The sequence below is a fragment of the Hyla sarda genome, chromosome 11 (assembly GCF_029499605.1).
Source record: "Hyla sarda isolate aHylSar1 chromosome 11, aHylSar1.hap1, whole genome shotgun sequence".
NCBI classification, from domain to species: Eukaryota; Metazoa; Chordata; class Amphibia; order Anura; family Hylidae; genus Hyla; species Hyla sarda.
Window position 1 is genome coordinate 3339850 of NC_079199.1, and position 23779 is coordinate 3363628.

A 23779-nucleotide genomic window follows, 5' to 3' on the forward strand; every position below is an offset into this window, starting at 1 on the left:
GGATTATAGTATCCTGTTCTAATCATTACAGTTCTGTGCGGATTATAGTATCCTGTTCTAATCATTACAGTTCTGTGCGGATTATAGTATCCTGTTCTAATCATTACAGTTCTGTACGGATTATAGTATCCTGTTCTAATCATTACAGTTCTATGCGGATTATAGTATCCTGTTCTAATCATTACAGTTCTATGCGGATTATAGTATCCTGTTCTAATCATTACAGTTCTATGCGGATTATAGTATCCTGTTCTAATAATTATATTTCTGTGCGGATTATAGTATCCTGTTCTAATCATTACAGTTCTGTACGGATTATAGTATCCTGTTCTAATCATTACATTTCTGTGCGGATTATAGTATCCTGTTCTAATCATTACAATTCTGTGCGGATTATAGTATCCTGTTCTAATCATTACAGTTCTATGCGGATTATAGTATCCTGTTCTAATCATTACAGTTCTGTACGGATTATAGTATCCTGTTCTAATCATTACATTTCTGAGCGGATTATAGTATCCTGTTCTAATCATTACATTTCTGTACGGATTATAGTATCCTGTTCTAATCATTATAGTTCTGTGCGGATTATAGTATCCTGTTCTAATCATTACAGTTCTGTGCGGATTATAGTATCCTGTTCTAATCATTATAGTTCTGTGCGGATTATAGTATCCTGTTCTAATCATTACAGTTCTGTATGGATTATAGTATCCTGTTCTAATCATTACATTTCTGTGCGGATTATAGTATCCTGTTCTAATCATTATAGTTCTGTGCGGATTATAGTATCCTGTTCTAATCATTACAGTTCTGTGCGGATTATAGTATCCTGTTCTAATCATTATAGTTCTGTGCGGATTATAGTATCCTGTTCTAATCATTACAGTTCTGTGCGGATTATAGTATCCTGTTCTAATCATTATAGTTCTGTGCGGATTATAGTATCCTGTTCTAATCATTACAGTTCTGTATGGATTATAGTATCCTGTTCTAATCATTACATTTCTGTGCGGATTATAGTATCCTGTTCTAACCAGTTCAGTTCTGTGCGGATTATAGTATCCTGTTCTAACAAGTTCAGTTCTGTGCGGATTATAGTATCCTGTTCTAATCATTACAGTTCTGTGCGGATTATAGTATCCTGTTCTAATCATTACAGTTCTATGCGGATTATAGTATCCTGTTCTAATCATTACAGTTCTGTGCGGATTATAGTATCCTGTTCTAATCATTACAGTTCTGTGCGGATTATAGTATCCTGTTCTAATCATTACATTTCTGTGCGGATTATAGTATCCTGTTCTAATCATTACAGTTTTGTGCGGATTATAGTATCCTGTTCTAATCATTACAGTTCTGTATGGATTATAGTATCCTGTTCTAATCATTACATTTCTGTGCGGATTATTCCTGTTCTAATAATTATATTTCTGTGCGGATTATAGTATCCTGTTCTAATCATTACATTTATGTGCGGATTATACAGTTATGTTCTAACCAGTCCAGTTCTGTGCGGATTATAGTATCCTGTTCTAATCATTACAGTTCTGTGCGGATTATAGTATCCTGTTCTAATCATTACAGTTCTATGCGGATTATAGTATCCTGTTCTAATCATTACAGTTCTGTGCGGATTATAGTATCCTGTTCTAATCATTACAGTTCTGTGCGGATTATAGTATCCTGTTCTAATCATTACATTTCTGTGCGGATTATAGTATCCTGTTCTAATCATTACAGTTTTGTGCGGATTATAGTATCCTGTTCTAATCATTACAGTTCTGTGCGGATTATAGTATCCTGTTGTAATCATTACATTTCTGTGCGGATTATAGTATCCTGTTCTAATCATTACAGTTCTGTATGGATTATAGTATCCTGTTCTAATCATTACATTTCTGTGCGGATTATTCCTGTTCTAATAATTATATTTCTGTGCGGATTATAGTATCCTGTTCTAATCATTACATTTCTGTGCGGATTATACAGTTATGTTCTAACCAGTCCAGTTCTGTGCGGATTATAGTATCCTGTTGCAAAACTAAAACTCCCAGCATGCTCGGACAGCCTTTGGCTGTCCGGGCATGCTGGGAGTTGTAGTTTTGCAACAGCCAGAGGAATACAGTTTAAATACCACTGGTCTAGGAGCTAAACTGATACATTTTACCTTCAGCGATACATTGTAGCAAACAATTGCAGAGAGATTTCTGTTGATGCACAGATTGCTACAAACCCTCCGCGCTGTGAGAGATGTTAGGTAAGGACGGGGTCTGAGCATCTGAACGTTTCCACTCACTGACAGCAAGCAGAGGTTTATTTTAAAAAGTGACAAATTGAAACACAGAGTAGAGTTTCATGGGGGGTTATCTGGGCCCCCTCTCTGGGATGGGAGGCAGTGGGCTCTATATACATCACAGCTTTACGGTTTATACATCACTATCCCAGGAGGGGAAGAACAGACTCTTTACCTTGAATCTGATTCGCACTTTTCGTTTTTTCTTTCCCGTGGCGCCAATTACAGGAAACTTTTATTAATACAGAGAAGTTATAGCAGAAAGTTATATTGTTGGATACATCGGAGGGTTCTCCACCATTATCCTCTCCAGAGTTATAGCCCGGCGCTCTGTACGTGAAGTCTGAGCGCAGCGGCAGCCGCCATTCTTTGCGGTGATAGGTTCCCATATAACTGCAGCAATTCTGTAATCCATGGATGAGACCCCGGGGCTCAGCCTCCCGCTCAGCCCGTCCCATAATATCTGGATTATTATGCGCCGCTGACGCTTTAAGCCCTCGTAGCGTTTTTTTTTATTGATTTATTTACACCTCATTTACCTGAAAATGGCCTAAAATGCCGGGAAAATGGTGAATATATCATCGCGCTATTATTCTCATCTCTCACTAAGACTTTTTGTTTTGAGAACCATGAAATCGGATCAGACGCATCGGACAGAGAACGCAGCATGGCTGACGTATCCCAGCATCCCGCTCTCCTGGTACTTTTTAACCCATAAATTACCATGTGAGCCTGCAGCTGCTACTCCAGTGCCCTCCAACCTGTGTCACTCCAGCTGTTGCAGAACTACAACTCCCGTCATGCCCTAAAAATTTCTGTCAGATCCTTTGCCCTCTTAGATCAGTGTCCCCCAACCTGTAGCTTTCCAGCTGTTAAAAGCTACAAGTCCCATCATGCCCTGATAGCCAGTGATTGATCCTTTGCTCTCTTCGATTTGTTTCTTAACCTGTAGCCCTCCCTAGTTGTTATAGAACTACAAGTCCCATCATGCCCTGATAGCCAGTGATTGATTCTTTGCCCTCTTAGATCAGTGTTCCCCAACCTGTATTTCCCCAGCTGTTACAGAACTGTCAGGACATGATGGGAGTTGTAGTTTTGTAACAGCTGGAAATCCACATATTGGGGATCACTGATCCATTCTATCTATTAACCCTTCACAATTACCTAGTGGACCAGTAATGATGTGTACAAGTCTTTCTGGGGCCCCTATGCTGGATGTGGCCCCCACAGAGCCCCCTGTCTCCAGTAACAGAGCGGTGTTTGTTGTCATTCTGTTAGCTGAGGGCCCAAGAAAATCTGTGACCCCGGGATTCCTAAGTGTCCACCCTGGGCAAGAGCCATGCGTTATCTAACAAATTGTTTCTAGTCTAGACCATCACCTAGGTCAGTGGTCTCCAAACTGTGAACCTCCAGCTGTTGCAAAACTACAACTCCCAGCATGCCTGGACAGCCTTTGGCTGTCCGGGCATGCTGGGAGTTGTAGTTTTGCAATAGCCAGAGGTCTCCCTTGTGTTTCCTATAATGTTGTACTTGCTGTCTGTTTAGCCCCTTGGGGTCTGCAGGTAATCCCCCAGTATACATACTCCTGTCATCCAGTGTTACGTCTCGTGTAGATACATTGTTATGTCTCATGCAGATACATTGTTACATCTCATGTAGATACATTGTTACATCTCATGTAGATACATTGTTACATCTCATGTAGATACATTGTTACGTCTCCTCTAGATACATTGTTACTACTAATGTAGATACATTGTTACGTCTCGTGCAGATACATTGTTACGTCTCGTGTAGATACATTGTTATGTCTCGTGCAGATACATTGTTACGTCTCGTGTAGATACATTGTTACGTCTCGTGTAGATACATTGTTATGTCTCATGTAGATACATTGTTACGTATCATGCAGATACGTTGTTACGTCTCATGTAGATACATTGTTACGTCTCCTCTAGGTACATTGTTACGTCTAATGTAGATACATTCTTACGTCTCCTCTAGATACATTGTTACGTCTCGTGCAGATACATTGTTACGTCTCGTGTAGATACATTGTTACGTCTCGTGTAGATACATTGTTATGTCTCATGTAGATACATTGTTACGTCTCATGCAGATACATTGTTACGTCTCATGTAGATACATTGTTACGTCTCCTCTAGATACATTGTTACGTCTAATGTAGATACATTCTTACGTCTCCTCTAGATACATTGTTACGTCTCGTGTAGATACATTGTTATGTCTCGTGCAGATACATTGTTACGTCTCGTGTAGATACATTGTTACGTCTCGTGTAGATACATTGTTATGTCTTGGGTAGATACATTGGTACATCTTGTGTAGATACATTGTTACATCTCCTGTAGATACATTGTTATGTCTTGTGTAGATACATTGTTATGTCTTGTGTAGATACATTGTTACATCTTGTGTAGATACATTGTTACGTCTTGTGTAGATACATTGTTATGTCTTGTGTAGATACATTGTTATGTCTTGTGTAGATACATTGTTACATCTCCTGTAGATACATTGTTACATCTTGTGTAGATACATTGTTACATCTTGTGTAGATACATTGTTACATCTTGTGTAGATACATTGTTACATCTTGTGTAGATACATTGTTACATCTTGTGTAGATACATTGTTATATCTTGTGTAGATACATTGTTATGTCTTGTATAGATACATTGTTACGTCTTGTGTAGATACATTGTTACGTCTTGTGTAGATACATTGTTATGTCTTGTGTAGATACATTGTTATGTCTTGTGTAGATACATTGTTACATCCTGTGTAGATACATTGTTATGTCTTGTGTAGATACATTGTTACGTCTTCTGTAGATACATTGTTACATCTTGTGTAGATACATTGTTATGTCTTGTGTAGATACATTGTTACGTCTTCTGTAGATACATTGTTACATCTTGTGTAGATACATTGTTATGTCTTGTGTAGATACATTGTTACGTCTTCTGTAGGTACATTGTTACATCTTGTGTAGATGCATTGTTATGTCTTGTGTAGATACATTGTTACATCTTGTGTAGATACATTATTATGTCTTGTGTAGATACATTGTTACGTCTTCTGTAGATACATTGTTACATCTTGTGTAGATACATTGTTACATCTTGTGTAGATACATTGTTATGTCTTGTGTAGATACATTGTTACGTCTTCTGTAGAGACATTGTTACATCTTGTGTAGATACATTGTTACGTCTCGTGTAGATACATTGTTACGTCTTCTGTAGATACATTGTTACATCTTGTGTAGATGCATTGTTACATCTCCTATAGATACATTGTTACATCTCCTGTAGATACATTGTTACATCTCCTGTAGATACATTGTTACGTCTTCTGTAGATACATTGTTACATCTTGTGTAGATACATTGTTACATCTTGTGTAGATACATTGTTACACCTTGTGTAGATACATTGTTACATCTCCTGTAGATACATTGTTACATCTCCTGTAGATACATTGTTACATCTCCTGTAGATACATTGTTACGTCTTCTGTAGATACATTGTTACATCTTGTGTAGATACGTTGTTACATCTTGTGTAGATACGTTGTTACATCTTGTGTAGATACATTGTTACATCTTGTGTAGATACATTGTTATGTCTTGTGTAGATACATTGTTACATCTTGTGTAGATACATTGTTATGTCTTCTGTAGATACATTGTTACATCTTGTGTAGATACATTGTTACGTCTCGTGTAGATACATTGTTACGTCTTCTGTAGATACATTGTTACATCTTGTGTAGATACCTTTGCAGCCCTCTATTTTATTATCCTGTACATTTCCTTGATCCATTGCACAAGTCTAAAGATCCACCAGTGAAAAATCAGTAGAAATACGACCTCCAGTGCCGCCATTATCTGCAGGTCGGTGGTTGCTGCGGTGCCGGGGCCCAGCCTGACATTGCCATGTGGCGCAGGACATTTTAGGAGTGAAATATAATGCTGCTATTGCAGAGCGCCGGTATATTGCAGCTGGTTAATTGCTCGGGCGCAGTACGTTCCAGATCCTCGCAGCCACCGGGCACATAAATCATACATCCAATGCTTACGTTTTTAAGGACATCTGGATATTACAAAAGAGCATATGCACCAGGTACCTCTCCGCCACGTGGGCCCATTAACATGCAAATGCAGACGGTCCCCTGGGTCCGGAGCCAGCACTGCGCACAAGATGAAGGATGTAAAGGGGGCGTCATCCGCCATTACCGGGGATTGTGGGGTCAGGCAGTCATCACCGGGGATTGTGGGGTCAGGCAGTCATCACCAGGGACTGTGGGGTCAGGAAGTCATCACCAGGGACTGTGGGGTCAGGAAGTCATCACCAGGGACTGTGGGGTCAGGAAGTCATCCCCGGGAACTGTGGGGTCAGGAAGTCATCACCAGGGACTGTGGGGTCAGGAAGTCATCACCAGGGACTGTGGGGTCAGGAAGTCATCACCGGGGATTGTGGGGTCAGGAAGTCATCACCGGGGATTGTGGGGTCAGGAAGTCATCACCAGGGACTGTGGGGTCAGGAAGTCATCACCAGGGACTGTGGGGTCAGGAAGTCATCACCGGGGATTGTGGGGTCAGGAAGTCATCACCGGGAACTGTGGGGTCAGGAAGTCATCACCGGCAACTGTGGGGTCAGGAGGTCAAAACGGGGATTGTGGGATCAGGAGGTCAGACCGGGACTTGTGGGGTCAAGAGGTCAGACCTGGTATTGTGGGGTCAGGAGGTCATAACCGGGATTGTGGGTTCAGGAGGCCATAACCGGGATTGTGGGGTCAGGAGGCCATACTGGAGATTGTAAGGTCAGGAGGCCATACTGGGGATTGTGGGGTCAGGAGGCCATACTGGGGATTGTGGGGTCAGGAGTTCATACTGGGATTGTGGGGTCAGGAGGCCATACTGGAGATTGTAAGGTCAGGAGGCCATCCCGGGGATTGTGGGGTCAGGAGGCCATACTGGGGATTGTGGGGTCAGGAGTTCATACTGGGATTGTGGGGTCAGGAGGCCATACTAGTGATTGTAAGGTCAGGAGTTCATACTGGGATTGTGGGGTCAGGAGGCCATACTAGTGATTGTAAGGTCAGGAGTTCATACTGGGATTGTGGGGTCAGGAGGCCATACTGGGGATTGTGGGGTCAGGAGTTCATACTGGGATTGTGGGGTCAGGAGGCCATGCTGGAGATTGTAAGGTCAGGAGGCCATACCAGGGATTGTGGGGTCCAGAGGCCATACTGAGGATTATGGGGTCAGGAGGTCATCACCAAGGACTCTGGGGTCAGGAGGTCATAACCGGGATTGTGGGGTCAGGAGGCCAGAGCCTCATATATGTCAGAGACGTGGATGGAGGAGGCCGTAGGAGGGCAACAACCCAGCAGCAGGACCGCTACTGTTATGGTCACGGCAGGTGGTGGATCCTCTGGGCCTGTGAGGATGATGACGTGAGCCGTGCCAGGGAGCGGAGTCTAAGGTGCCACTGGTTTTTGCCAGAGACCACCGCAATGCGGGATGGTCTTGCTGCGGCAGGCGGCACCCAGGTCGCTACCCCTGGCACAACTCGTCCACACAGCTGGGAGGTGGCATGGCACAGAAGGAGGCTGGCAGGACGTGGCATGATGGCAGTAGGTCAGGGCAGGAACACAGGTGCAGGGTAGGAAGGTAGCAAGGAACAGATACACAGTAACAGAGACAGAACTTTCACTATGGCAATAGACAACCAAAGATCCGGCAGGGAACCAAGGGAGGAGCTGATATTTAATGACCAGGGTGCAGGTGTAGACACGACTAAATGAGCACTGGCCCTGTAAGAATGAGAGCTCCGGCGCGCGCACCCTAGGAGGCGGGAACATGCACACCGGGGCTGTAAGGACAGAGAGGTGAGTGACAGGCTGGGATTCGCATGCGGGCATGTCCCGTGATGCGAATCCCAGCCCCCCGGCAGCGGGGACATGACGGAGCGCTCACGGCCAACGTGTCTGGCCGGAGCGCTGATGTTATAGCTACCTCCACCTTTGTGCAAGGAGGAGCACTGCCAGAGCCCTGCAAAATGACCTCCAGCAGGACACAAATGTGCATGTGTCCACTCAAACAGTCAGAAACAGACTCCATGAGGGTGGTATGAACACCCGACATCCACAGGTGGGGGTGGTGCTTACAGCCCAACACTGTGCAGGACATTTGGCATTTGCCAGAGAACACCAAGATTGGCAAATTCACCACTGGCGCCCTGTGCTCTTCACAGATGAAAGCAGGTTCACACTGAGCACATGTGACAGACGTGACAGAGTCTGGAGACGCCGTGGAGAACGTTCTGCTGCCTGCAACATCCTCCAGCATGACCGGTTTGGCGGTGGGTCAGTAATGGTGTGGGGTGGCATTTCTTTGGGGGGCCGCACAGCCCTCCATGTTCTTGCCAGAGGTATTCTGACTGCCATTAGGTACCAAGATGAGATCCTCTGACCCCTTGTGAGACCATATGCTGGTGCGGTTAGCCCTGGGTTCCTCCTAATACAAGACAATGCTAGACCTCATATGGCTGGAGTGTCAGCAGTTCCTACAAGAGGAAGGCATTGATGCTATGGACTGGCCGCCCTTTCCCCTGAATTCGATTGAGCACATCTGGGACGTCTCGCTCCATCCACCACAGACTGTCCAGGAGTTGGCGGATGCTTTAGTCCAGGTCTGGGAGGACATCCCTCAGGAGACCATCCTCCACCTCATCAGGATCATGCCCAGGCATTGTAGGGAGGTCATACGGGCACGTGGAGGCCACACACACTACTGAGCCTCATTGGGACTTGTATTAAGGACATTACATAAAGTTGGATCGGCCTGTAGTGGGGTTTTCCACTGTGATTTTGACTGTGACTCCATATCCAGACCTCCAGGGGTTAATGATTTCCATTGATAATTTTTGGTGATTTTGTTGTCAGCGAATTCAACTATGTAAAGAGGAAAGGATTTCATACGATTCATTCAGATCTAGGACGTGTTATCGCAGTGTTACCTTTATTTTCTTTGAGCAGTTTATAATACTAACTACAGAGCCCTATATGCTACTCTCTACAGAGCCCTATATGCTACTCTCTACAGAGCCCTATATGCTACTCTCTACAGAGCCCTATACGCTACTCTCTACAGAGCCCTATACGCTACTCTCTACAGAGCCCTATATGCTACTCTCTACAGAGCCCTATATGCTACTCTCTACAGAGCCCTATATGCTACTCTCTACAGAGCCCTATATGCTACTCTCTACAGAGCCCTATATGCTACTCTCTACAGAGCCCTATATGCTACTCTCTACAGAGCCCTATATGCTACTCTCTACAGAGCCCTATATGCTACTCTCTACAGAGCCCTATATGCTACTCTCTACAGAGCCCTATATGCTACTCTCTACAGAGCCCTATATGCTACTCTCTACAGAGCCCTATATGCTACTCTCCACAGAGCCCTATATGCTACTCTCCACAGAGCCCTATATGCTACTCTCCACAGAGCCCTATATGCTACTCTCTACAGAGCCCTATATGCTACTCTCTACAGAGCCCTATATGCTACTCTCCACAGAGCCCTATATGCTACTCTCTACAGATCCCTATATGCTACTCTCTACAGAGCCCTATATGCTACTCTCTACAGAGCCCTATATGCTACTCTCTACAGAGCCCTATATGCTACTCTCTACAGGGCCCTATATGCTACTCTCTACAGAGCCCTATATGCTACTCTCTACAGATCCCTATATGCTACTCTCTACAGAGCCCTATATGCTACTCTCTACAGAGCCCTATATACTACTCTCTACAGAGCCCTATATACTACTCTCTACAGAGCCCTATATACTACTCTCTACAGAGCCCTATATGCTACTCTCTACAGAGCCCTATATGCTACTCTCTACAGAGCCCTATATGCTACTCTCTACAGAGCCCTATATACTACTCTCTACAGAGACCTATATGCTACTCTCCACAGAGCCCTATATGCTACTCTCTACAGAGCCCTATATGCTACTCTCTACAGAGTCCTATATGCTACTCTCTACAGAGCCCTATATGCTACTCTCTACAGAGCCCTATATGCTACTCTCTACAGAGCCCTATATGCTACTCTCTACAGAGCCCTATATGCTACTCTCTACAGAGCCCTATATGCTACTCTCTACAGAGCCCTATATGCTACTCTCTACAGAGCCCTATATGCTACTCTCTACAGAGCCCTATATGCTACTCTCTACAGAGCCCTATATGCTACTCTCTACAGAGCCCTATATGCTACTCTCTACAGAGCCCTATATGCTACTTTCTACAGAGCCCTATATGCTACTCTCTACAGAGCCCTATATGCTACTTTCTACAGAGCCCTATACGCTACTCTCTACAGAGCCCTATACGCTACTCTCTACAGAGCCCTATATGCTACTCTTTACAGAGCCCTATATACTACTCTCTACAGAGCCCTATATGCTACTCTCTACAGAGCCCTATATACTACTCTCCACAGAGCCCTATATGCTACTCTCTACAGAGCCCTATATGCTACTTTCTACAGAGCCCTATATGCTACTCTCTAGAGAGCCCTATATGCTACTTTCTACAGAGCCCTATACGCTACTCTCTACAGAGCCCTATACGCTACTCTCTACAGAGCCCTATATGCTACTCTTTACAGAGCCCTATATACTACTCTCTACAGAGCCCTATATGCTACTCTCTACAGAGCCCTATATACTACTCTCCACAGAGCCCTATATGCTACTCTCTACAGAGCCCTATATGCTACTCTCTACAGAGCCCTATATACTACTCTCTACAGAGCCCTATATGCTACTCTCCACAGAGCCCTATATGCTACTCTCTACAAAGCCCTATATGCTACTCTCTACAGAGCCCTATATGCTACTCTCTACAGAGCCCTATATGCTACTCTCTATAGAGCCCTATATGCTACTCTCTACAGAGCCTTATTTGCTACTCTCTACAGAGCCCTATATGCTACTCTCTAGAGAGCCCTATATGCTACTCTCTACAGAGCCCTATATGCTACTCTCTACAGAGCCCTATATGCTACTCTCTAAAGAGCCCTATATGCTACTCTCTACAGATCCCTATATGCTACTCTCTACAGAGCCCTATATGCTACTCTCTACAGAGCCCTATATGCTACTCTCTACAGAGCCCTATATGCTACTCTCTACAGAGCCCTATATGCTACTCTCTACAGAGCCCTATATGCTACTCTCCACAGAGCCCTATATACTACTCTACAGAGCCCTATACGCTACTCTCTACAGAGCCCTATGCGCTACTCTCTACAGAGCCCTATATGCTACTCTCCACAGAGCCCTATATGCTACTCTCCACAGAGCCCTATATGCTACTCTCTACAGAGCTCTATATGCTACTCTCTACAGAGCTCTATATGCTACTCTCTACAGAGCCCTATATGCTACTCTCTACAGAGCCCTATATGCTACTCTCTACAGAGCCCTATATGCTACTCTCTACAGAGCCCTATATGCTACTCTCTACAGAGCCCTATATGCTACTCTCTACAGAGCCCTATATGCTACTCTCTACAGAGCCCTATATGCTACTCTCTACAGGGCCCTATATGCTACTCTCTACAGAGCCCTATATGCTACTCTCTACAGAGCCCTATATGCTACTCTCTACAGAGCCCTATATGCTACTCTCTACAGAGCCCTATATGCTACTCTCTACAGAGCCCTATATGCTACTCTCCACAGAGCCCTATATGCTACTCTTCACAGAGCCCTATATGCTACTCTCCACAGAGCCCTATACGCTACTCTCCACAGAGCCCTATACGCTACTCTCCACAGAGCCCTATACGCTACTCTCTACAGAGCCCTATACGCTACTCTCCACAGAGCCCTATATGCTACTCTCTACAGAGCCCTATATGCTACTCTCTACAGAGCCCTATATGCTACTCTCTACAGAGCCCTATATGCTACTCTCTACAGAGCCCTATATGCTACTCTCCACAGAGCCCTATATGCTACTCTCCACAGAGCCCTATATGCTACTCTCTACAGAGCCCTATATGCTACTCTCTACAGAGCCCTATATGCTACTCTCTACAGAGCCCTATATGCTACTCTCTACAGAGCCCTATAAGCTACTCTCTACAGAGCCCTATACGCTACTCTCTACAGAGCCCTATACGCTACTCTCTACAGAGCCCTATACGCTACTCTCTACAGAGCCCTATATGCTACTCTCTAAAGAGCCCTATACGCTACTCTCTACAGATCCCTATATGCTACTCTCTACAGAGCCCTATATGCTACTCTCTACAGATCCCTATATGCTACTCTCTACAGAGCCCTATACGCTACTCTCCACAGAGCCCTATACGCTACTCTCTACAGATCCCTATATGCTACTCTCTACAGAGCCCTATATGCTACTCTCTACAGATCCCTATATACTACTCTCTACAGAGCCCTATATACTACTCTCTACAGAGCCCTATATACTACTCTCTACAGAGCCCTATATACTACTCTCTACAGAGCCCTATATACTACTCTCTACAGATCCCTATATACTACTCTCTACAGAGCCCTATATACTACTCTCTACAGATCCCATACACTTCTATCTGTACTGTCTGGATACAGATTTTATTTTTTCTGCTGATATGTAGAATCAAATCTGAACATAAAGATAAAGTTAAACGTTGTCCTTTCATCCCCGGGACTCGCGCACAGAACCGCCATCAGATACGCGGCGCAGTCACCATAAATTATCGGCGGCTCCATCTGATGTTCTGGATCTTCCACAGCCGGAAACAATAGATAACCTATCAGTGGAATAAACAATAGTAAAATATCCCGCGCCGCCGATGTCCCTGTCTCCGTCACGCGGCTCCTATAGATTCTCCGCGATGAATCCGTCACGTCGCCTTTATTTATCCCCTCAGCGGCGGCGAATGTCTGAGCGGTAAATTCCCAATAAATGTCACCAAAAATTCTATTTTACCAACAACATTTCCTGTGTTATGTAAATACAATTCAGTCCTTGTTGTGTTACGGAATGTTCTGTGACTTTCTAAAAGACTTTCTGCTTCATCTCTTCACCATTTCTAAGACCTCCGCTTGCTGTCAGTGCCTGGGAACGTTCCTCTTTACATCCACAGCCGGTGTAATGAAGAAAACTGTGACCCTGGAATTTGACCCTTCGTACAGGGACCCCCTTTTCTGCTTTACAGATGGGTCCCTCTCTCTCCCTAATCCCTAACCCTAAACTCTAATCCTTACCCCTAAACCTAAACCCTAATCCTAAACCCTAATCCTTACCCCATCCCTAATCCTAACCCCTAATCCTAATTCTAAACCCTAATCCTAACCCTGACCCCTAATCCTAACCCCCTAATCTTAATCCTAATCCTTACCCTAATCCTAAACCCTAATCCTTACCCCATCCCTAATCCTAACCCTGACCCCTAATCCTAACCCCCTAATCTTAATCCTAATCCTTACCCTAATCCTAAAACCTAATCCTAACCCCTAATCCTTACCCCTATCCCTAATCCTATCCCCCTAATTCTAAACCCTAATCCTAACCCATATTCTTACTCCTAATCCTGACCCTGACCCCTAACCCTAATCCTAACCATGAACCCTAATCCTAACGCCTAACACTAACCCTTAAACCTGAATTTAACCCTTATCCTAACCCCTAATCCTAACCCCTAACCTTAACCCCTTAAGGACCAGGCCATTTTACACCTTAGGACCGGAGCGTTTTTTGAACATCTGACCACTGTCACTTTAAACATTAATAACTCTGGAATGCTTTTACCTATCATTCTGATTCCGAGATTGTTTTTTCGTGACATATTCTACTTTATGTTATTGGTAAAATTTTGTCGATACTTGCATCGTATCATAGTGAAAAATTTCAAAATTTGCTGAAAAAATTGAAAATTTTGCATTTTTCGAACTTTGAAGCTCTCTGCTTGTAAGGAAAATGGATATTCCAAATAAAAAAAAAATTTATTCACAAATACAATATGTCTACTTTATGTTTGCATCATAAAATTAATGAGTTTTTACTTTTGGAAGACATCAGAGGGCTTCAAAGTTCAGCAGCAATTTTCCAATTTTTCACAAAATTTTCAAACTCACTATTTTTCAGGGACCAGTTCAGGTTTGAAGTGGATTTGAAGGGTCTTCATATTAGAAATACCCCACAAATGACCCCATTATAAAAACTGCACCCCCCAAAGTATTCAAAATGACATTCAGTCAGCGTTTTAACCCTTAAGGTGTTTCACAGGAATAGCAGCAAAGTGAAGGAGAAAATTCACCATCTTCATTTTTTACACTCGCATGTTCTTGTAGACCCAATTTTTGAATTTTTACAAGGGGTAAAAAGAGAAAATGTATACTTATATTTGTAGCCCAATTTCTCTCGAGTAAGCACATACCTCATATGTCTATGTAAAGTGTTCGGCGGGCGCAGTAGAGGGCTCAGAAGCGAAGGAGCGACAAGGGAATTTTGGAGAGTACGTTTTTCTGAAATGGTTTTTGGGGGGCATGTTGCATTTAGGAAGCCCCTATGGTACCAGAACAGCAAAAAATCCCCACATGGCATACCATTTTGGAAACTAGACCCCTTGGGAAACGTAACAAGGGGTAAAGTGAACCTTAATACCCCACAGGTGTTTCACGACTTTTGCATATGTAAAAAAAAAAAAAAAAAAATGTCACTAAAATGTGTGTTTCCCCCCAAATTTCACATTTTTGCAAGGGTTAATAGCAGAAAATACCCCCCAAAATTTGTAACCCCATCTCTTCTGAGTATGGAGGTACCCCATAAGTGGACCTGAAGTGCACTACGGGCGAACTACAATGCTCAAAAGAGAAGGAGTCATATTTGGCTTTTGGAGAGCAAATTTTGGTCGGGGGGCATGTCGCATTTAGGAAGCCCCTATGGTGCCACAACAGCAAAAAACCCTCACATGGCATACCATTTTGGAAACTAGACCCCTTGATGAACGTAACAAGGAATAAAGTGAGCCTTAATACCCTACAGGGGTTTCACGACTTTTGCATATGTAAAAAAATATATATTTTTTTTCACTAAAATGTGTGTTTCCCCCCAAATTTCACATTTTTGCAAGGGTTAATAGCAGAAAATACCCCCCAAAATTTGTAACCCCATCTCTTCTGAGTATGAAGGTACCCCATAAGTGGACCTGAAGTGCACTACGGGCGAACTACAATGCTCAGAAGAGAAGGAGTCATATTTGGCTTTTGGAGAGCAAATTTTGCTCGGGGGGCATGTCGCATTTAGGAAGCCCCTATGGTGCCAGGACAGCAAAATAACCCCCACATGGCATACCATTTTGGAAACTAGACCCCTTGAGGAACGTAACAAGGCATAAAATGAGCATTTACCCCCCACTGGTGTCTGTCAGAACTTTGGAACAGTGGGCTGTACAAAATTTTTAATTTGCACAGCCCACTCTTCCAAAGATCTGTCAGACACCTGTGGGGTGTAAATTCTCACTTCACCCCTCATTATATTCCGTGAGGGGTGTAGTTTCCGAAATGGGGTCACATGTGTTTTTTTTTTTTTTTTTGCGTTTGTCAAAACCGCTGTAACAATCAGCCACCCCTGTGCAAATCACCTCAAATGTACATGGTGCACTCTCCCTTCTGGGCCTTGTTGTGCGCCCCCAGAGAAGTTTGCGCCCACTTATGGGGTATCTCCGTACTCGGGAGAAATTGCATTACAAATTTTGGGGGGCGTTTTTCCCTTTTACCTCTTGTCAAAATGAAAAGTAAAGGGCAACACCAGCGTGTTAGTGTAAAAAATTTATTTTTTTACACTAACACGCTGTTGTAGACCCCAACTTCACCTTTTCATAAGGGGTTAAAGGAGAAAAATCCCCCCAAAATTTGTAACACAATTTCTCCCGAGTACGGCGATACCCCATATGTGGCCCTAAACTGTTGCCTTGAAATACGACAGGGCTCCGAAGTGAGAGCGCCATTCGCATTTGAGGCCTGAATTAGGGACTTGCATAGGGGTATTCTACGCCAGTGATTCCCAAACAGGGTGCCTCCAGCTGTTGCAAAACTCCCAGCATGCTTGGACAGTCAACGGCTGTCCAGCAATACTGGGAGTTGTTGTTTTGCAACAGCTGGAGGCTGCATTTTGGAAAATGTGGCGTACCGGACGTTTTTCATTTTTATTGGGGAGGGGAGGGGGGCTGTGTAGGGGTATGTGTATATGTAGTGTTTTTTACTTTTTATTTTATTTTGTGTTAGTGTAGTGTTTTTAGGGTACAGTCACACGGGCGGGGGATTACAGCGAGTTCCCGCTGCGAGTTTGAGCTGCCGCGCAAAATTTGCTGCATCGCAAACTTGCAGCCTGATACTCACTGTAAGCCCCCTGCCCATGTGAATGTACCCTGTACATTCACAGGGGGGGGGACCTCCATCTGTTACAAAACTACAACTCCCAGCATGCACAGTTTATCAGTGCATGCTGGTAGTTATAGTTTTGCAACAGCTGGAGGCACACGGTTGGGAAACACTGAGTTAGGAAACAGACAATGTTTCCCAACCAGTGTGCCTCCAGTTGTTGCAAAACCACAACTCCCAGCATTCTCAGACATGCTGGGAGTAGTAGTTCGGCAACATCTTTAGAGCCAGACGTTGCCGAACTACAACTCCCAGCATGCTGGGAGTTGTAGTTTTGCAACATCTGGAGGACTACAGTTTGCAGACCACTAATACAGTGGTTTCCAATCTGTGCCCTTCCAGATGTTGCAAAACTAGAACTCCCAGTATGCCAAAACTGTCCAGGCATGCTGGGAGTTGTAGTTCTGCAACATCTGAAGGGCCAGATGTTACAGAACTACAACTCCCAGCATGCCTGGACAGTAAGGGCATGCTGAGGATGTGTAGTTTTGCAACATCTGGAAGGGCACAGTGGTCTCCAAACTGTGGACCTCCAGATGTTGCAAAACTGCAACTCCCAGCATGCCCAGACGCCAAGGGCTGTCTGGGCATGCTGGGAGTTGTAGTTTACAGGGTCCCAATACAGCAATGCATGTCGCTTTACGGCGACGTGCATTGCTGTAAAGGGCCCGACCGCGGCTGAAGATCAACTCACCTGTCGCCGCCGCCGCCGCCATCTTCCTCGCCGGGATCCGGGTCTTCAGGGACGAGGTAAGTACCGGGGCCGGTCCCCAGCACTCCCCCGTCCCCCGCCGCGTCCTCCGGTCTTCCTCCCGTCCTCTCCGGACTTCCAGGGGCCGGGCAGGACGGGAGGAAGTAACCGCCCCCCCCTCCTGCGATTGGTCGGTTAGTTAACCGACGGATCGCAGGGGATCGGAGGAGGTGGCAGGCTTGCCACCTCGCTCCGATACTTCAGCATGGTCCTGGCTGTCTGTGACAGCCGGGATCATGCGAAATTACCGGGCGGTCGGGTCCCAGAGACCCGATCAGCCCGGTATCGCCGCAGATCGCAAGGGCGATTTCCCTTGCGATTTGCGGCGATCGCCGACATGGGGGGCCTACATGGCCCCCCTCGGCGTTTGCCCTGGATGCCTGCTGAAGGATTTCAGCAGGCATCCGGTTCCGATCTCTGCACGGCGAGCGGCAGAGATCGGAATTACAACAGGACGTTCTCTAACGTCCTTGGGCATTAAAGCCCAGGTAGCGGGGACGTTAGAGAACGTCCTATGTCCTTAACAGGTTAAAGGGGTACTCCCGTGGAAAACTTTTTTTGTTAAATCAACTGGTGCCAGAAAGTTAAACAGATTTGTAAATTACTTCTATTAAAAAATCTTAATCCTTCCAGTACTTTTTAGGGGCTGTATACTACAGAAGAAATGCTTTTCTTTTTTGATTTCTCTTCTGTCACGACCACAGTGCTCTCTGCTGACCTCTGCTGTCCATTTTAGGAACTGTCCAGAGCAGGAGAAAATCCCCATAGCAAACATATGTTGCTCTTGACAGTTCCTAAAATGGACAGCAGAGGTCAGCAGAGAGCACTGTGGTGGTGACAGAAGAGAAATCCAAAAAGAAATGCATTTCCTCTGTAGTATATAGCCTCTAAAAAGTACTGGAAGGATTAAGATTTTTTAATAGAAGTAATTTACAAATCTGTTTAACTTTTTGGCACCAGTTGATTTAAAGAAAAAAAAATTTCCACGGGAGTACCGCTTTAACCCTAATCCTAACCCTGACCCCCTAACACTAATCCTAACCCCTAACCCTGATTTTAACCCTAATCCTAACCCTGATCCTAACTCCTAATCCTAACCCCTAATTAAAACCCTAACCCCTAGACCTCATCCTAACACTAACCCATAACCCTAATGCCCCCCCCAACAGCGATCAGCGTTGAGAAGGGCTGAGAGCACGGAGCTCAGGTCACATTTGGCTCCTGGTCACAGTTTATTTCACTTCATCGGGAAAGCTTTGCAGATCCAGTGCGTTACAGTCTGGACCAGTGTTTCCCAACCAGGGTGCCTCCAGCTGTTACAAAACTACAACTCCCAGCATGCCCAGACAGCCAACGGCTGTCTGGGTATGCTGGGAGTTGTAGTTTTGCAACAGCTGGAGGCACAATGGTTGGTCCAAGTATGCTGGGAGTTGTAGTTTTGCAACAGCTGGAGGCACAATGGTTTGTCCAAGTATGCTGGGAGTTGTAGTTTTGCAACAGCTGGTGGCACCCTGGTTGGGAAACACTGGTCTGGACAATGCTCTGTGAGCTGCACACTTTGGCAGCTCCTCTCTCGCCCGTCCTTACTAATTACAATGTATCCGTCTGGATTGTAACATTCTAGCGAACCCTTATTAATGAACCATCGTGCTCTGAGATTATTCCCGATCCCTTCACTTTACAGTCGCCGACCTATCGGACGGGGGCTCATTCATTTTTCGCCCCTACCTGTTAAACTTCTTTGATAACGAAATTGCGGCGTGCGTCGAATGCGCAATCCGGTCCCTTCCCGCGTCGAGCTACAAAGCTCTTTGATTTGGTGTAAATAAGGGATTTTATACTAGTTTGGCACTAATTCTCGGCGCGGTTATTTATCTTGCGTCGCCCTCATTAACCTTGCGCGTTTCCCATCTGAAGTGGCTTCTTCCATCATCGTTATTATTATTAACACAAAGCCACATCCTTCAAACGCCCCGGAATCCATCATCGTTTCACGCTGCGATTTATAAAAAGCGCAAAAAAATTTGCATAACGTAATACAATAGCGGCGATAAGCTGGAGATCTGAAGGCGCCGGCGTCAAGAGATCGAATTAAGAAGGAAATTGTGCGTGCGGTTAACCCTTCGCTTCCCGGCCTGGGACCAAGCACGCCATCCTGGGGCCTCGATTCAAGGACCGACGACCATCTCGCTATTGTACGTGGCGACGGCGACGCTTCAGGCAACAGTACCTTCACTATATGGAACAGTGGAGCCCAAACCGTGCACCTCCAGCTGTTTCAGAACTACAACTCCCAGCATGTCCAAGGACCGATGACTATAAAGAACAGTGGAATCCAAACTGTGCTCCTCCAGCTGTTGCAAAACTACAACTCCCAGTATGTCCAAGGGCCAACGAATATGTAGAACAGTAGAATTTAAACTGTGCACCTCTAGCTGTTGCGAAACTACAAATCCCAGCATGCCCAAGGGCCAATGACTATATAGAACAGTGGAGTCCAAACTGTGCACCTTCAGCTTTTAAAGAACTACAACTCCCAGCATGCCAAAGGTCTGACTACTCTTTTGTTGCTGTACGTGGAAACAATGACACTTCTGGCAACTTCCTTTCACTATATAGAAAAGTGAAGTTCAAACTGTAGACCTCCAGCAGTTGCAAAACTACAACTCCCAGCAAGCCCAAGGCTTGCTGGGAGTTGTTGTTTTGCAATAATTTGAGCCAGACTGGTTGGTCTGGGCATGCTGGGAGTTGTAATTTTGCAATAGCTGGAGCCACATTGGTTGGTCTGGGCATGCTGGGAGTTGTAGTTTTGCAATAGCCAGAGTCACACTTGTTAGTCCGGGCATGCTGGGAATTGTAGTTTTGCAATAGCTGGAGCCTTAATTGGTTGGTTTGGGCATGCTGGGAGTTGTAGTTTTGCAATAGCTCAAGCCACATTGTTTGGTCCAGGCATGCTGGGAGTTGTAGTTTTGCAATAGATGGAGGCACAGTTGTTAGTCCGGGCATGCTGGGAGTTGTAGTTTTGCAATAAATTGAGAGACGCTGGTTGGTCCAGGCATGCTGGGAGTTGTAGTTTTGCAACAGCTGGAGCCACACTGGTTTGTCTGGGTTTGCTGGGAGTTGTAGTTTTGCAATAAATTGAGCGACACTGGTTGGTCCAGGAATGCTGGGAGTTGTAGTTTTGCAACAGCTGGAGGTCCACAGTTTGGAGACCTAGGATATGGAACATGCACCCACCATATCTACATTCCTTTTGTTGCACTATTAGATGGTGTTGCCCTTTAAGAGTTACATTGTATCAGATAGAAGGAAGTTTTATTGTCGCAGGGGGAGGCGGCGGGGGATGAGCGCCATACAAGACACACGTATCAATTTCTAGAAGGTTTTTCGATAACTTTCTCGGCAGTTCCGCTTTGCGCCGGCTCAGGAGCGAGCAGGACACTTAGAAGGTGGATCGGTCCACGGTTGACTTCATCCCGTTTCTTTCCGAAAATGACTCCGGGTGACAGTAATGGAGATTTAGCGCAGTTATGAAAATAGAAAGACGACGGAGAAAAAAATTCATTTCTGTGACAAGTCGCAATCCGTCACTTAAGAAAAATCAATGTTAAGTTCATTACGTTTTATGAGGCTCAGAATCTCCTGTGACTTCTCCGTGTGAAAGATGGCGAGATAACGGCGAGCGGGGGAGGGGGAGCGCGCTGAGCATTAAGGACATTACAGGATCTATGAAGTCATAAATGCCGGCGGGGTCAAGTCTCGGTGCACGAGGCCCAATATGGCGCTCTACAATATGAGGAGATACAGCTATACTACTAAAGAGAGATGTGACCTGCAGTCCTATGTAACACCACAGATAACAGTGATAACTCTCTGAGTACAGATAATGTATAGATGTGACCTGCAGTCCTATGTAACACCACAGATAACAGTGATAACTTTCTGAGTACAGATAATGTATAGATGTGACCTGCAGTCCTATGTAACACCACAGATAGCAGTGATAACTCTCTGAGTACAGATAATGTATAGATGTGACCTGCAGTCCTATGTAACACCACAGATAACAGTGATAACTCTCTGAGTACAGATAATGTATAGATGTGACCTGCAGTCCTATGTAACACCACAGATAACAGTGATAACTCTGAGTACAGATAATGTATAGATGTGACCTGCAGTCCTATGTAACACCACAGATAACAGTGATAACTCTCTGAGTACAGATAATGTAGTAGATGTGACCTGCAGTCCTATGTAACACCACAGATAACAGTGATAACTCTCTGAGTACAGATAATGTAGTAGATGTGACCTGCAGTCCTATGTAACACCACAGATAACACAGTGATAACTCTCTGAGTACAGATAATGTAGTAGATGTGACCTGCAGTCCTATGTAACACCACAGATAACACAGTGATAACTCTCTGAGTACAGATAATGTAGTAGATGTGACCTGTAGTCCTATGTAACACCACAGATAACAGTGATAACTCTCTGAGTACAGATAATGTATAGATGTGTCCTGCAGTCCTATGTAACAGCACAGATAACAGTGATAACTCTCTGAGTACAGATAATGTATAGATGTGACCTGCAGTCCTATGTAACACCACAGATAACAGTGATAACTCTCTGAGTACAGATAATGTATAGATGTGACCTGCAGTCCTATGTAACACCACAGATAACACAGTGATAACTCTCTGAGTACAGATAATGTATAGATGTGACCTGCAGTCCTATGTAACACCGCAGATAACAGTGATAACTCTCTGAGTACAGATAATGTATAGATGTGTCCTGCAGTCCTATGTAACACCACAGATAACAGTGATAACTCTCTGAGTACAGATAATGTATAGATGTGACCTGCAGTCCTATGTAACACCAAAGACAACAGTGATAACTCTCTGAGTACAGATAATGTATAGATGTGACCTGCAGTCCTATGTAACACCACAGATAACAGTGATAACTCTCTGAGTACAGATAATGTGTAGATGTGACCTGCAGTCCTATGTAACACCACAGATAACAGTGATAACTCTCTGAGTACAGATAATGTATAGATGTGACCTGCAGTCCTATGTAACACCACAGATAACACAGTGATAACTCTCTGAGTACAGATAATGTATAGATGTGACCTGCAGTCCTATGTAACACCTCAGATAACACAGTGATAACTCTCTGAGTACAGATAATGTATAGATGTAACCTGCAGTCCTATGTAACACCACAGATAACACAGTGATAACTCTCTGAGTACAGATAATGTATAGATGTGACCTGCAGTCCTATGTAACACCACAGATAACACAGTGATAACTCTCTGAGTACAGATAATGTATAGATGATACCTGCAGTCCTATGTAACACCACAGATAACACAGCAATAACTCTCTGAGTACAGATAATGTATAGATGTGACCTGCAGTCCTATGTAACACCACAGATAACACAGTGATAACTCTCTGAGTACAGATAATGTATAGATGTGACCTGCAGTCCTATGTAACACCTCAGATAACACAGTGATAACTCTCTGAGTACAGATAATGTATAGATGTAACCTGCAGTCCTATGTAACACCACAGATAACACAGTGATAACTCTCTGAGTACAGATAATGTATAGATGTGACCTGCAGTCCTATGTAACACCACAGATAACACAGTGATAACTCTCTGAGTACAGATAATGTATAGATGATACCTGCAGTCCTATGTAACACCACAGATAACACAGCAATAACTCTCTGAGTACAGATAATGTATAGATGTGACCTGCAGTCCTATGTAACACCACAGATAACACAGTGATAACTCTCTGAGTACAGATAATGTATAGATGTGACCTGCAGTCCTATGTAACACCACAGATAACACAGCAATAACTCTCTGAGTACAGATAATGTATAGATGTGACCTGCAGTCCTATGTAACACCACAGATAACAGTGATAACTCTGAGTACAGATAATATATAGATGTGACCTGCAGTCCTATGTAACACCTCAGATAACACAGTGATAACTCTCTGAGTACAGATAATGTATAGATGTGACCTGCAGTCCTATGTAACACCACAGATAACACAGTGATAACTCTCTGAGTACAGATAATGTATAGATGTGACCTGCAGTCCTATGTAACACCACAGATAACACAGTGATAGTGTAGTAGATGTTGCTTGCAGTTTGTAGGTTTTATAG